Source organism: Macrobrachium rosenbergii, chromosome 24 (assembly GCF_040412425.1).
Source record: "Macrobrachium rosenbergii isolate ZJJX-2024 chromosome 24, ASM4041242v1, whole genome shotgun sequence".
Taxonomy (NCBI): Eukaryota; Metazoa; Arthropoda; class Malacostraca; order Decapoda; family Palaemonidae; genus Macrobrachium; species Macrobrachium rosenbergii.
Genome location: NC_089764.1, coordinates 29768736 through 29786235, shown reverse-complemented (window position 1 = coordinate 29786235; position 17500 = coordinate 29768736). Strand labels below are relative to the sequence as shown.

The following is a 17500-nucleotide window of genomic DNA, read 5'->3' as shown; positions in this document are numbered from 1 at the left end:
GACAATGAAGATTTGGGAGTAATTTGTTCAGCGGACGATTAAGGCATAAAGCTAGTTGCGTGAAGGTTACAGAATTATGCTGAATACCTTTCGAATGGTAATTACTCTCTCTCTCTCTCTCTCTCTCTCTCTCTCTCTCTCTCTCTCTCTCTCTCTCCTTCAGGAGAAAAGATCTAGATCAAATATGTCGAAAACATCGGTGTTATAATTATGGTTAGAGGATTTCACTAAATAGAAAAGCGTATAAAATTTTTATATATATATATATATATATATATATATATATATATATATATATATATATATATATATATATACATATATACTGTATATATATGTATATATACATACATACATACACATACGCTACACTACGAAACCACATAACAGCAGATACTGCGGAACCCAGAAATGTACTTCATTACACTTGCCTCGCTCGCCGCATAACACGATAACACGACAAAAAAAAAAAAACACCCCAAAACGTGTGCATTAGGTAGTTTTAAAATGCAGAATAATGTTGAGAGAGAGAGAGAGAGAGAGAGAGAGAGAGAGAGAGAGAGAGAGAGAGAGAGTCACGGTTAGGGAAAACTCCCTAAAAGCTGCCGCCGAAATATTTAACTCATTTTATTATGCATTTGGGGTCCCGCATCTCCCGAAGGGTCAAAAATGAACTAAAACATATTGTAGCAAACGTCCTCTTTACCCTCCGCCAGGCTAATAAACTTTAAACACCTAATTACAGAGAGAGAGAGAGAGAGAGAGAGAGAGAGAGAGAGAGAGAGAGAGAGAGAGAGAGAGAGAGAGAGAGAATGATTATGAGCTACTGAGGGATTCAGAACCGATGAAGCACGGTTTTTCAGCAACAACTTTTTATCAAAGCATCGGATAAAGCTGAAAGTTGGCAAGTGTATATTTTATAACCCTACCTAATTTTTTGCAAGTGTTATTTACTACCTAAGTTCAATAGTTCTGGTACTTACCAGAGTAAAAGTGGGTTTCCTATGCCAGAGCCATCAAAATCGCAGGTAAGGGTTTTGAACACAATAATGACGTTAACCTATGACGTCTCACAGTGAAGAGAAGTTTACATATGGGGAAAACGTCTCTTCACTGTGGCTCTGCCCACTTGGCGATGGCATATTCACTAATTGATATTAGCACCCAAGACCAAGAGAAAGGGAAGGTTTGCTCACTTTCCCCAAATATCCCATGTAGGTGGAGCTTTGTCTACTTCCTTATTGCATCAGCAGGTGAATTGCCGCAATGAGCATGTACCTCGAAGATATGTCATCGCCTACATAGTTACTCCAGGCAGGAGGCAACGACATCCAATTGGGTAGACCTTGTCTCTCTTGGCCTTTTAATACCCATACAAGGCTTCAGCGATATCAATGATGGCGAGCAGGATTTGTCATCGTCCCTTGATAGCATTATCATTCTCAATAATTTTATTATTATTATTATTATTATTATTATTATTATTATTATTATTATTATTTTGTGGAGGTTTCATTGCAACTTCCACAGCAGTTGTTAGGACTAAGTTGTTAGCTTGGATTTCTTCCATTTTCTTGATATTCGTATTGTTTCTACTTTACAAATAATTCAGTGCAAGTAGTTCATCCACATAATGAACCAGTCTATAGCTCATTTGTTAGATCTACATCTATTCAGGGCGGGAATACAAAAGACAATCCATTTTGTTTATCTCAGGTTTTGACACTATAGCCTTCTGTTTGCAGCATGTCAGGAGCGGTCACTAGAAGTAGAATTTAAATGAAAAGCAATGATGCCTCATTTCCCTCAATTGTTAGAGTTGTAAAGTCAACGCCATTGTTTTATTTCAGTTAATGTAACCCATTGTTATTTTTCTTGGTTTTTATTTATATCATATAACACCTAAACAGCGCTTGTATACTCGCTGCAAATAAAAGGTACTGGTAGGAGTCAAGATTTTGAGGGCAAGCTCAAGCTATTATTTACCTGCTTCAATATCAATCAAATGTAACACGATTTATATTGACATGCATGGAAAGGAAAATATATTGAAATCAGTTTGAATGAGGAACATATTGTTATAATCACTGTGTTTTAATAGATATGTTTTAGAGGTACAAATAAAACATCTAACACTATACATAATTAATTTACAAAATGTCTTCGTCGTCGTCACTCTCGAGGAGGAGGTCATCATCCACGTTTTCATCGTCGCTAGCGAGATCAATAATGACTGGTCCCACGCTCTCATGGATAATGTCCGATTTCAAGTACTCTTCCTCAAAATGACGTGTTGTCTAACAGCTCCTGCCCGCACTTTTGGGGCGGCCAAGTAACCATTACCCACCATAGAAATAATTACCTATTCACACTAGAGTAAATCTTGCCACAGGTCTTCTCGCTTCAATACAAAGTGGTAAGCTAGCACAAATGCAGTCTTGCAACCACGGGGACAATTCCATATCCTGCTGGCCATTATCGAATTTGTCGAAGCCTAAATTCTTTAAGCATTTAAGCATATCCATTCACCGCCTACCTGGTGGATGGGCGGAGCCTTATGACGTCATATGTTTACGTCACGAATTGTTTTAGAATCCTTGTCTGTGATTTTTCGGTCCCGGCATCGGTGACTTCATTTTACTCTATAAATATCAAAACTATCGAACTTAGGCTCTAAATAATACTTGCAAAAATTAGGTAGGGTTATAAAATATACACTTGCCAACTTTCAGCTTTATCCGATGCTTTGATAAAAAGTTGTTGCTGAAAAACCGTGCTTCATCGGTTCTGAATCCCTCAGTAGTGGAAATACTTGATTCATTATGGGTTCTCAAAGTAATATTCACCGGTATAAAAGAGTGTTAGTTTGCTATTACCATAATCAACAGAAAAACTATGTATAAAAACTATGTATACATACATTCATACATACAGACACACACACACACACACACACGAAAATATGGGACGTGATGAATATATAAATAAAGACAAAATCCATGAAGGAAAGAGAAGCAATGGAGTGCTGCAAGGCCTTTCGACTTCTCGTCCTTTACTTGGCACACTGAAGAAATATAAAAATTCTTTTATATTTATTTTTACATTTCTTCAGTCTGCTAAACAGAGGACAAGAAGTCGAAAGGCCTTGCAGTACTCCAGTCACTGTCTCTCTTTCGTGGATTTTGTCCATATATATATATATATATATATATATATATATATATATATATATATATATATATATATATATATATATATATATATATATACACATATACACACACACAAATATATATATATATATATATATATATATATATATATATATATATATATATATATATATATCAGAGGAAAAAACAAGGTACAAAAATACAGTAAATCAATTCTAATACATTCGTCAGTGCATACCAGATAACCAAATCCCAAAGGTATTTTCCAATATCAGGATATTCAAACGTTTAAAAAAATATACAAAACCCAATGGAGTCCAGATCTTCTCAAGAGTCAGTATCAGTTGTCTACAAACAAATATCGTTCACAGCTTACTCATTATCTAGATGGAAATTTCTAAAATCTAGTGCTGCACAAAAAAATATCCTTTTAAAGCACCTAATTGAAAATTTCCACTGCATAATCAACGACAAAAATTTTGCGTCAACACGTGTACAATTAAAACTGTAATACATTCTGGGAAAATACAGTTACATTACAGTTATAACAAGAAGAATGACATTATGTAGCGAAAGCCGTCAGCTAATAATTCGTACAGTATATCAATTAATAAAAAATTTATTACTCAAACTTAAACTGCTATATACTTTTGGGAAATCAGTCATTTTTTCGAGGTAAAGATAACTCCAGTATATTACTTTGAGTCAAACCCTACAATTTCCTGATAAGAAATTCGACTTTAATGGACAATTCTTTCGATGGGTTATACAATTTACTCTTCTAACAAGCACAGCTATGTTATAAATATGGCGAAAGAAGCTACGTAACTAATTGTGTGTGAGAGAATCCATATCTTACGCTCTTAACGCAAGAAATAATCATTTATTACCCTGCCAATAGCGGCAAAGACATGACTTATGAATCTACAGCAAAAACTACATCTCAAAAAGATTGCTATGTGGCAGCAATCACTTGTAAATTCCGGGCATGTTCCATTAAATGATATGGTTCTGATTTCATTTAAATTCAAGATCTGCTTCAGTACAGAAATATATACTTGGTGATGTATCAAGAACACCAACCCCCCTCTCCAACACCCCCCGCCCCCTTTCCTCAAGGGAGGAAATATTCGTTCCGAGCAATTTACAGAAAAATTGTTCCTTAGGCTTAACAGAAGAAAATCTGACGTATAATTTCGATATTCTCGTAAAGTATAGAAGCTCTTCATGTTTAATATACCCTATTATAAAAGTTTTTCCCCTCTTAAGGTTCCTAATTTCCATTTCAAGTGGACAATGGGAGGTAATCATTGTTCATATAATGAAAAAATTGTCATTTTCAAGGAAAACAAGTAAAAAATGCGCCGAGGTTTCTTCGGCGCAATCGAGTTTTCTGTACAGAGTATAACGCTTTATGAAACTTCCAGCAGCGGCCCATGAAACTCAGTCAAGGTCTGGTGGTGGCCTGTGTTGTTGGTACTTCTACCGGTGGCAGACGCACGATCATGGCTAAATTTTAACCGTAAATAAAATCAAAACTACTGCGGCTAGAGGGCTGCAATTTGGTATGTTTAATTATTGGAGGGTGGATGATCAACATAACAATTTGCAGCCCTCTAGCCTCAGTAGTTTTTAAGACCTGAGGGCGGGCAGAAAAAGTGCGGACAGAATAAAGTGCGGACGGACAGACAAAGCCAGCGCAATAGTTTTTTTTTTACAGAAAACTAAAACATCGTCATTCCAAAGACTAAGAGTCTTTAATACATTCCAGAAACTGCCTACGGCCTGAACTGAACAAAACAAAACAAAAAATTACACAACTGTCATTAATCAGCAAAAAAAATCTATTCCAAAAATAAACGTCTGTATTTCCTTATTACTCGAATTACCTACGTCACGAATTGAACTAGAGAAAATGATAAACTGCCAAAGGAGTAAGATAGATAGTTTATCGAGTTCCTGAAAGGTGCTCTTCTTGATACAAAGATCTCTTATTGCGGGACTTAGACGAACGACTGGTTTAAGATCTGACGTCGTGGATCAGAAGAGCCAGATTATATTACTTAATAGAGAGATCTCTGTATTCTGTTGCGAGCAGATAAATGGTTACTTAGCCATCTTGGGTGAGAAAAGAAACTTTATTGTAGGAAAAAGATCAAAGCAACACGAATACGTTACAAACACACATACACGCGTTGATACACACACACACACACACACACATATATATATATATATATATATATATATATATATATATATATATATATATATATATATATATATATATATATATATATATATAATATATACATATACATATAATATTACTTCCTTTTTCAAACCCGACGGAGGAATACCTCGCCCTTCCATTTAACAGATTTGCATACTTCATCTCTGTAAAAGTGCTAAATGCCAATTTCCCCTTACCTGTTTCTCAATAATATTCATTTTGGCTGATGGAAAAACTACCATCACTCCCTTCACTTAGACTGAATAAATTCTCTTCACTCAGACTGAATAAATTCTCTTTACTTAGACTGAATAAATTCTCTTCACTTAGACTGAATAAATTTCTTTCTTCTGAATAAATTCTCTTCACTTAGACTGAATAAATTCTCTTCACTCAGACTGAATAAATTCTCTTCACTCAGACTGAATAAATTCTCTTCACTTAGACTGAATAAATTCTCTTCACTCAGACTGAATAAATTCTCTGCACTCAGGCTGAATAAATTCTCTTCCTCTCCTCAACAGTTGTTGAAAACAATTTTCGTAATTTTTTTAACTTAAAAAAATTACACTAATTATTCCATATATAGACGCTTTCATGTTTAATATTTATCCAACTACCTCTGAAGAAGAAAAAGTGGGAAACGTTCTTTATATGTCTTATAAATTTCCTATATTTTCCTTGTTTGAAATTCTCTCTCTCTCTCTCTGCATTACCCCTAGCTATATAACTGCGCCTCTATTTGAGAGAATATGTTGTAAGTGGTTTTAAAAGAAATAAAATTTGTCTATCGCTTCATCTGTTATTATTGTTAATCTCTCTCTCTCTCTCTCTCTCTCTCTCTCTCTCTCTCTCTCTCTCTCTTTCCTATTCCTCCTCCTTGCTTTATATCAGCGTTTCCTTTTTGAGACAATATGTTTTAAGTGGCTTTAAAAGAAATAAAATTTGTTTACTGCTACCCCTACTGTTATTATCACTCTCTCTCTCTCTCTCTCTCTCTCTCTAAAAGAAGAAAATAAACGCAATTCCTCGACTGGAAAGCGTAAACACTTTCATGTACCTTTCTCTCTCTCTCTCTCTCTCTCAGGTAGAAAGAAACAGGGATTCTATCACTTCAGGTTAAATGAGGTTGATGTAAATTCTCTTTTGGTTCGCCTCCTTCGCGCTATTCTCTCTTCTCTCTCTCTCTCTCTCTCTCTCTCTCTCTCTCTCTCTCTCTCTCTCCATTTCCTAATCCTTTCATGTTAACATCTCTGATATGACCTTGGGTTTCTCTCTTCCTCCTGGCGGTATGGCAGACTCTCTCTCTCTCTCTCTCTCTCTCTCTCTCTCTCTCTCTCTCTCTCTCTTCGCCGGGTTAAATAGGTGCAAATTATCGCCCCCATCATAGCTGAGCGAAGCATAAGGTTTTCTTATGTCGTAAAAGTAAAAGCAATTTCATTCTTCATTCTCCCAGTTAAGGAATTACACGGAAGAATGGAAGCATAATCCCTCACTGGAAGATTAAACGCCTCTCTCTCTCTCTCTCTCTCTGTCTTTGCGTCTTGTTTCAGAGTAAGTTTTACGCCGCTTTAAAATAAATAAAATTTGTTTATCTGTCCATCTATTACTATCATATTCTCTCTCTCTCTCTCTCTCTCTCTCTGCGTCTTGTTTCAGAGTAAGTTTTATGCCGTTTTGAAAGAAATAAAATTTGTCTATCTTTCCATCTGTTACCATCATATTCTCTCTCTCTCTCTCTCTCTCTCTCTCTCTCTCTCTCTCTCTCTCTCTCTCTCTCTCTCTGCGTCTTGTTTCAGAGTAAGTTTTATGCCGTTTTAAAAGAAGTAAAATTTGTCTCTTTCCATTTATTACCATCATATTTTTTTTCTCTCTCTCTCTCGTTGAAGGAATTACTGAAGTCAAAATTCCTTTGTCGAAGCAGAAACCTTTTAACTCATCTCTCATAACAATTAAAAACATTTCATATTTTCAGTAAGATTATAATTGAATCAATTCTTTCTTTCTCTCTCTCTTTTCAAGAATTAATTAAATTAACCTTCCTTTTAACACAATTGAAAGTGAAGAAGCAATTCTTTTATATTTTCTTACAAGTTACACGCAATTCAATTTCGGTAACATTGCTGATAAACCAATTTGTAATTCTCTCTCTTTCTAAAAAACAAAAATAAATAAAATCTTCTTGCTATCTTTCAATTTATCAAGTGAATATAGATTTTATACATACGGGATTGATAAAAAATAAAATTTCTTTCAGGTATATAAAATTTACAGACATATCTAGTTGAAAAAAAATTACAGATACAGAAATTTTTTATTTTTCTTTGGATATAGAAACCACTTCAGTACTTTCCATACTGAGCCGACAAATACTAATGAAACTTCAGTCTTTGTTAGAGAAATATTTATATCTTCTGTCTCTTCCATCAACGAACAGTTGCACATTCCATCAGCAAAAGAAAACAAGTAAAAAAAAAAGTTTCTTCGGCGCAATAGAGGTTTGTGTACAGCCGCTACAGCGTATAATCAAGGCCACCGAAAACATCTATCTTCCGGTGGTCTCTGGATAATGCTGTACGAGCCGCGTCCTATGAAACTTTAACCACGGCCCGGTGGTGGCCTATCCTATACTGTTGCCAGAAGCGTGATTATGGCTAACTTTAACCTTAAATAAAATGAAAACTACTGAGGTTAGAGGGCTGCAATTTGGTATGCTTGATGATTGGAGGGTGGATGATCAACATACCAATTTGCAGCCCTCTAGCCTCAGTAGTTTTTAAGATCCGAGGGCGGACAGAAATGTTTTCTTTTACAGAAAACTAAAAGTATATTCCATTCATTTATTTTGACGAAAGGTTAAAACAAAATGTTCTAGCAGTACGAATGAATAAATAAATTCCTTGTGAAAACAAAAATAGAAGAAAATTTAAGAATGAAAAGTAATATTCTATCCCATGTACAAACAAGACTGTATCTCTTTCATTAGCGCAAAGAAGGTATGGAAACCCTTACCTTGAAGGCTGTATAAATACCAGCTCATATTTTAGAAGAATACAAGATATTCCTACCACAGTCTCTCTCTCTCTCTCTCTCTCTCTCTCTCTCTCTCTCTCTCTCTCTCTCTCTCTCTTACACAAAACTTACCAATTTAAGCTAGTACAATTCATTAAAATGAACTTTCTCTGCCACTGTATTTCTGAACCTGTACATTTTTAACATAAAAAACCTCCATTTCACGTAATAAATTAACACTACGCATTCAAAACATAAATTCTGCCAGTGAATGTGGAAAATAAATAAACAGAGTGTTCTAGCTTTTTATCTTCAAACTCACCGAATATTCATCACATATTTTTTTCCAATAAACATTTCTTTTTACAGTAACGGCCTACGTTCCTTTAATTACTTGACCATGAATGCAATGGGATGTCCTTAATAAAGTGAAATGAGAACCAAAGGATGTTACTGGTTACTGCAAATTTCCTTAAAAAATAAACGAAAAAAATATACAGAATTTCAATCCAAACAGCTCTTACTAATATATGATACATTAGTCAAATTTGAGGGCAAGTCACTTGCAAATTCTTAAACTAACGATGGAAAATTTGCAGAAATTGTTTGGTATCTTACGCAATGTAAGATATATTATTATTAGGATAGTTAAACCTGATCACTAATGTAAGACAGAAATTTAACTTTTCTGAAGAGACATTGTTTGGCCTATAACTCTGGGATCAGAAACACCAACTAGAAGGTCTTTATACATTGCATACTGCATATTCTAATGAATGAATTAAATAACCTAGTTGAGTCCTGTGGGAGTTATAATGGGTTACAGTAATGCAAGGGAATCAATGCAGATGGTTACAGAGTGTGAACACCTATAGCGACATTTATTTCAATGGACGAGGCGAAGTATTATTAGTATTCAGTCATTAGTATTTTCACATATATACTGAGGGATGAAAGTTAAATTTATCCCAATACCTAAGAAGAACATGAAAACCATACCAGATATTTCATGTTATACAACTGATGGGCGAAGCTAAACATATCAAATAATTAGAAAAACGAAAAGGCACGCGGGCAAGACCATGACATACTCATTCATCCCCAAAACTACGAGGACGCGAAACACAACATCCAAACGCCTCTCTGATTTTCCCGGCTTTAAATCAAAGACCCCTGTTAAATCTAACCTCCAATCCAGAAAACGACGTGGCCCACAAGGTCAAACATTCCTCGACTTGCAATCAGAGATCAATCCAGGCGAGGAGGAGGAGGAGGAGGAGGAGGAGGAGGAGGAGGAGGGAGGAGGAGGAGGAAGAGAACCGTCCTTCCGCAAGGTGACGGTCACTCACGAATCTTCCTTTGGCCAAATCAATGCGCATTGAATTCTGAACGCGTTCCAACGTGTCCCGACTCGTCCCAACTCTCTCGACTATACAGAGAGAGAGAGAGAGAGAGAGAGAGAGAGAGAAGAGAGAGAATATGGGTATTCTATGTTTTACTGTTCTTCAAAAGAAAGTTTTTCTTTGTTACTGTAGAGAGAGAGAGAGAGAGAGAGAGAGCGAGGGAGAGAGGATTAGGGTATTCTATGTTTTATTTTTCTTCAAAAGAAAGTTTTTTCTTTGTTACTATACAGAGAGAGAGAGAGAGAGAGAGAGAGAGAGAGAGAGAGAGAGAGAGAGAGAGAGAGAGAGAGAGAGAGACGATTAGGGTATTCTGTGTTTTATTGTTTCTCAAAAGAAAGTTTTTCTTTGTTACTGAGAGAGAGAGAGAGAGAGAGAGAGAGAGAGAGAGAGAGAGAGAGAGAGAGAGAGAGAGAGAGGATTAGGGTATTCTATGTTTTATTGTTCCTCAAAAGAAAATTTTTTCTTTGTTACAGTACTGGAGAGAGAGAGAGAGAGAGAGAGAGAGAGAGAGAGAGAGAGAGAGACGATCAGGGTAGTCTATATTTTATTGTTCCTCAAAAGAAAGCGTTTCTTTGTTGCTGGAGAGAGAGAGAGAGAGAGAGAGAGAGAGAGAGAGAGAGAGAGAGAGAGAGAGAGAGAGAGAGAGAGAAAAGACTAGGGTATTCAATGTTTTACTGTTCCTCAAAAGAAAGTGTTTTCTTTGTTACCGGAGAGAGAGAGAGAGAGAGAGAGAGAGAGAGAGAGAGAGAGAGAGAGAGAGAGAGAGAGAAACTAACTTGGCTGAACCATAATATGAGTCCTGAGCTTTCGTTCAATTTGTTACCCAACTTCTTTCATTAAGGGTTGGGTTAACTTCCTGGGCGTAAAACGAATGCATTCCTTCAACTTCATGCCACAACTTCTTGAACTCGAGAGTTGGATGTTATAGTTTTCCGAAGGAAATCTCTCGTTTCAATGTCACGAACTTTATTTCCAAAAGACACAAATTAAATAGCAGATCTTGGCAGAAGCGTGCTAACAGCTTTCGTTGTCTTAAAATGGCTGCAATGCTAACGAACTGATATAAGGTACTGTTATTGACTATTACTGTTCTCATAATTATTTGTTTTTGTACTTGACATATCTTAATTATTTTGTAATATATTGATGGAAAACCAACACACACATCTTGGATAAAATAATAATAATAATAATAATAATAATAATAATAATAATAATAATAATAATAATTATTATTATTATTATTATTATTATTATTATTATTATTATTATTCAGACACCTACAGTGCCTTATACCTTATACTCTTCTCGAGTAATAATAATAATAATAATAATAATAATAATATTAATAATAATAATAATAATTATTATTATTATTATCATCATCTATATTATTATTATTGTTATTATTATTATTATTATCATTATCATTATTATTATTATTATTCGCGTACATACAACACTTTTACCATACAATAACCGACCATCACACAAAGAATAAATCACAGATTTATGCGAAGTGTAAATTTCCAGTAGTGGAAAGCACTAACTTTAAAAGCACTAACTTTACTATCCTCCACTTGTGCCTAGAATAGATCCAGTGTATCGCACCAAACAAAGGAACACAGAGGAAAGAAATCGAAACCGGGGCATTAAATGTTTTCGTCATTTCTGTTCCCTCTTCAGTCTTTCCAGTCGTCATGTCAGTTAGGACCTTTTGTAGTATTTTACTATTTACTTTTTTTTAATTTCAAGACGTAACATCATCGAAGCGACAAGCGTATAAATGTTTAATTGTATATATACATATATATACATACATATATATATGTACATATATATACATACACATATATATACTTTATATATATACACATATGTATATATATGTATACATGTACAGTATATGCATATATATGTATGTATACATATATAAGTGTATATATGTATATACACATGAATATAAATATAATATATATATATATATATATATATATATATATATATATATATATATATATACATATACATATACATATACATACATACATACATACATACTCTTCCACCATCACGGATTTCAAACCAGGGCAAACACAAGTTACAGTAAGCATAAAAACCTTAGGGAACACTCAGTCAATTTTGTCCCGCTGCATAAATATTCACAAACGAATAATGAATTCCATACACTTTCACGTTTTGTGAGAACATTCCATTAGCCAACGCAGAACGAAGTACGAAATACCTCATGTGACCTATTTGCACAACAACATTTAGTGCACAATGAAATCAAGAAAATTTATATCAAAAATATTTTCACCATCGATATAAGTCTTCCTTTGTTTCTCACCATTAGTGTATAATTTATTATATAAATCTTAACGAATACAATAAATGAAAAAGATAGGAATGAAGAATTAAAACTATATATAAATATATATTAAAATTAATTCATCATTAATGTATTACGTCCTTTGTTTCTCAATATCACTGTATAATTCCGACATTCATCTCAACAAATAAAATAAATTAAGAGAATAATAGAATTAAAAGCATATGTAAAAAAACTTCGTCGAACGGATGGTGGTTATCCAGTCCGGGCAATTTCGGCATAACGGATGTAAATGGGGATAGAATGCTTCCACCAAAGTCTCTTGATCTGCATAAAATCTATCCTAATTGGACAAGCATTGCACACACACAAATGGTCCCATCTACTCTCAGGGGGCAGCCCGAAAACATTACAGTATTTCATGTTAACCTGCCAAATCACATTTATCAACAGACGACGTCTATAGTACACAAGACCATTATAACTTTAAAATCCACAGACAGACTCGAAAACTATATCATTTTTCACTTTCATCAGCTGTATTCACTATTCACAATTCAATGCCTGTGGGAGGGGGAGGAGGAGGAGGTCGCCCTCCCTAAGACTCTCCAACGACGAAGGAGGAGGAGGAGGTATAAAAGGAATCCCTTCGGTTTCACAGATCGAACTCAGTCGTGACACGGAGAGGTCTGGGGCACCAAAGGACAGGGGACGTACCGGAACGAGCGCGAGCACGTCCTTACCCTCTCACACCCACACAGTGACTGGCACTGGTCTGGTGGACTGTGCACTAGCTAGCAGGCAGCAGGCAGCACTCACACACACGCACACAGTCCCGGCGCGGCACCACACCATCTGCGCGCTCTCTCTCTCAGTTTCTCTCTCTCTCTCTCTCTCACTCTCTGTCCTTCTGTCTGTCTGTCTCTTAATCTCACTCTCAGCCTCTCTCTCTCTCTCTTTCTCTCTCTGTTTCCCGCCCCCGCCTCTCTCTCTCTCTCTCTCTCTATGTTTGTCAGTCACATAGGTGCCCCGAAAAAAACTCTCTCTCTCTCTCTCGCCACTTCGGGTCCTTACCGGTAGGGCGACTTAAGTAAGTATCCAGAGGCCATTACTTACAGCATAGTTCGAACATTTCCATGGACAACATGATAAGAAAAACAAACAGAATACGCGCTTTACATTAAAAAATACTATAGTACCTCAAGTATACATTTAAAAATAATGCATATAAATAAAGATGAGACATTATTATAAAATAATAAATATAAATATTTGTAACACTTTACTTCAAAATAGTACATATAATTAATACGACACATAAGTGACTGGGAATGACATACGCTAAGTGTAATTGAGATGTTTAAAGAAATAATGTTATTTTTTATGATCATTTCCACATAACATCTTCATAATGGTGGTTATTATTATTAATATATATATATATATATATATATATATATATATATATATATATATATATATATATATATATATACCCAAGTCTTTGACATAAATCAAATGGGATTTTTGCTGTGTACATACACACACACACACACACACAAACACAGACACACATAAATATTAATAAATAAATAAATAACATACATATATATGCATATACATTATATATACACATATATATAAGTATGCTCCAGGACTCATAAAATTCTGGGGATGTTTACTCATTTCTAATAAATTTCGGAGCTCAGTTCAACGTTGACGAGCATCATATAACCAAGCTGAGATGTTACACAGCAGAGTTACGAGTTTTTAAAGGGGATAATGCTCTATTATGTACAAAAAAAACGCAAAAACATCATTTCGCAAAATAACCCTCTGGCTGGCTCGTGTGCGCGCATGCCAGTGTGAGTGTAGGGGAGGGTGAATGCTCATATTTACAGCAAACTCAACAGCACGCACGCACACACACACACACATATATATATATATATATATATATATATATATATATATATATATATATATATATATATATATATATATATATATATATATATATATATATATATATATATATATATATATATATATATATATATATATATATACCTATACATATATATATATATATAATATATATATATATATATATATATATATATATATATTATATATATATATATATATATATATATATATATATATATATATATATATATATATATATAACAACAACAATTGCAATTTGAATTCTACTAACCAGAGGTTAGGTCATTATTCCGGGACACTTTCTAGACTCTATATACTTCTAGATGAAAAGTGTTTCCTGACAGCCAACTAAAAATCAGCTGTTTCAAAATGAGTTGTACTTCGAACGCCAGTCGTTTCAAGCAGTTTAAGTAAAAGCAATGCTGCTAAGTATTCTGTGGCATCTAATGCCTTAGTTCAAAACCACGTGATAGAAAGGTTAGTTAAGGCACTCTTACATATTAGAAGGAATTCTGAGAAAAATGACTGATGTGTAGTCAGGTCCTTCACAATATCGAAACTGACTTCAACCCGAGTTCTACAGTTGCTCTTTTTATCAGCACCGTCTGACATTTAAGTAGGAAAAAGTTGGATTTGGCTACCTTTAAAAACTACAGTTTCCTCAGGCAATATCTATTAAATGGACCTAGATACTATGGTCCTGCAATAAGAAGAGAGGAGGTGGAACCAATCAAGAGAGCCAAGAACATGCCAGTGATTGGGAGGAGGAGGAGGAGGAGGAGTGTGGGGCGTCAGCAGATCAGATGGATGGATGTGGTGAGGAGGGATATGGGTGAGGTGGAACTAGGGGAAGAAGATTCAGGATATAGAAAAAGACAGAGGAAGCTGACTCGAGCAGCCGACCCTGCTATACAGTGGGACTAATAAAATCGAAAGAAGAAGAAGAAGGACTTAGATACGGCACAAGTTCACTCAATTACTAATTCCTGTGAATGTTGTTTGATCTCAAAATCCTTCTCAAGCAATTTTGATTTGACCGTGAATTAATTGTGAATACATTCAGCAGCATGACCATATACCTTGCAACGCCTCAGCCACGCACTTCAAACCTCCTTATCCACAGGTACACGATTAAAGGATATTGGAATGTTCTTTCTTAAATAAAATGTCAAAGTGAAGAAGGAGCAGGTAGGAGCTATACGCTTCCTCCCGGGTGTCCTTCCGTTTATTAATTGCCAAGGGGAAGGATTCCCATTCCAGGAACGCCTCTTCACACTGAGAGAGAGAGAGAGAGAGAGAGAGAGAGAGAGAGAGAGAGAGAGAGAATTTTATAATTTCACCTCTGTCCAAAAGTGAAAATATCACTGAGAGAGAGAGAGAGAGAGAGAGAGAGAGAGAGAGAGAGAGAGAGAGAGAGAGAGAGAGAGAGAGAGAGAGAGAATTTTAAAATTCCACTTCTATCCGATGGTGAAAATATCACTGAGAGAGAGAGAGAGAGAGAGAGAGAGAGAGAGAGAGAGAGAGAGAGAGAGAGAGAGAGAGAGAGAGAGAACCTTAAAATTCCTCTTCTCTGAAATAATGATATTAAGAACAAGACGTAAATAGTAAATATAGAAAATCCAGCACTAAATACAAGATGAATTATCGAACTAAGCACCGTAGGAATCAAAATTAATTTGAAAAAACTCAAAGAAGAATATTCAGATACAAAGTGCAATATTAGAGACACGCTGACCTCACGTTATACACACATACGCGGCCACAAACGCACGTGTAACTTTGGGAAGTGTGAGTTTGTGTGTATGTGACGGTGCTGTCTCGCTTGTGAGTTTGTGTGTGTGTATGTGTATGTGTGTTTGAGTTGCCATGCGCGCGTGTAATGCGCGCATGAGATGTAGACGAGTCGTAGAATTAACGAGAATATAAGGCTTCCGATGTTGGAATTGAAATAGAAAAAAATAAATATCGAAAGAAAATAAGTGACATAAAATTATTTGGTCAGCCATTTTTTGTAATAAATGAGAAAACAATGACATCAGTTTACTGAAATATAAAGAAACTTAGTTTGGATCTTAAAGTGAAACAGAGACCAATACAAAATCTATATGAAAGTGCTAAATGAAACAAAATATGAATCAAAATGGAAATGATAAATGATAGAAGAATAAAAAAACTGATAGAGAAAATGAAAAGAAAATAACACGTCAAAATGGGCAGTTTCTTAACAGCCACAACTGACATAACAACAGCCAAACGGTTCCAAATGAAAGCATCGAGATACGGCAAAAAATCAAAAAGGAAAAGAAATAAAAACGTGAAATCATTAAAACGCATAAAGGCGGAACTAATTATTCAGAGATCAAAGGCAATCTTGGGAGAAATCGAACCTTTCCTTGGTTTCCAACACAAGTATAACAGATCATCAAAAGGAAAAAACTCAGTAAGAGTCATAAAAAACATCAAACATTTTCGCAATAAAACCACAGGAAAAAAACCAATTTAAAATTGAAACACCGCATTTCATTAAAAAAACAATATGGTGAATGCAGCGGAATTATTATCCATCACGAAAAAGTAGCATAGTGGAAATGAACAATTCAGAGAAGAGTAAAAAAAAAAAAAAAAAAAAAAAAAAAAAAACAGAAGAATCATGAAGTTATATTTTTAGAAACCACATATTTAGCGCAACAGTTCCACTGGAAATCTACAAACAACAATCAAGGATTTATGATCAGAACTTTGATGCCAATGCCATTAAAATATAAATTAAAATAAAGACAAACTCCCGATCATAAACAAGAGAGGTACATTTCATGAAATCATAACCAATGGAAAAGAGGTCACATTTTCCATAAGATGAAAGTCATAAAACTAATATATTCTGCATGAAGACACCTACAACAGTGGCTGGCCTATATGGGTTTAAATACCAGCTACGAGAATCCGGTATTTCCTCAGATGTCTTACCCTTTTATTGGACATTGTACGTTAAGTTACGAAAACTTTAAAGGAAGCATCACTTTTCTGGTGCAATCGTTCTCTAACTGTCCCACAGTTCAGATAAATTCTAAATCCTGGGTACTGATGGCAATGCATGTTACAGCCAAAACCAAATGTTTATTGAGATGAAAAATGCAACTGTACTTTTTATACGTAACCTTGCTAAATCTTTAGCATTCGACTAGAGCCAGAGGGATTTTATCACTGGGGCTGATCAATCGGGACACAGAATTTGGTATTTCAGGAAGCACCTGATTTCATGCTGATAGGAATAGCGCAGGTAAAGGATTTCAGGGAAATGGGAGGCATAATGAATGAGAAAAATAAGGCACAAATGACTGAAACTGAAGGAATGCCAGAAAGCACACAAACGAACATACAGGGTATGTTGCTCACA

The 17500-nt window shown here is 35.1% G+C and overlaps 1 protein-coding gene across 11 annotated transcripts in view; it reads right to left on the bottom strand.

Moving 5' to 3' along the window:
- The window catches only part of LOC136851956 (uncharacterized protein CG43867), a 1078149-nt gene that overhangs the window by 513707 nt on the left and 546942 nt on the right, over window positions 1–17500 (bottom strand). For 4 of the 11 annotated variants that reach the window (XM_067126325.1, XM_067126327.1, XM_067126326.1 and 1 more), the window contains exon 1: window positions 12871–12919. The exons of the other annotated variants lie outside the window; for them this stretch is intronic. The gene's annotated coding sequence lies outside the window, so the exon portion shown is untranslated. Of the gene's footprint in view, window positions 1–12870; window positions 12920–17500 lie in introns of those variants that run through there. 11 annotated transcript variants of the gene reach the window in all.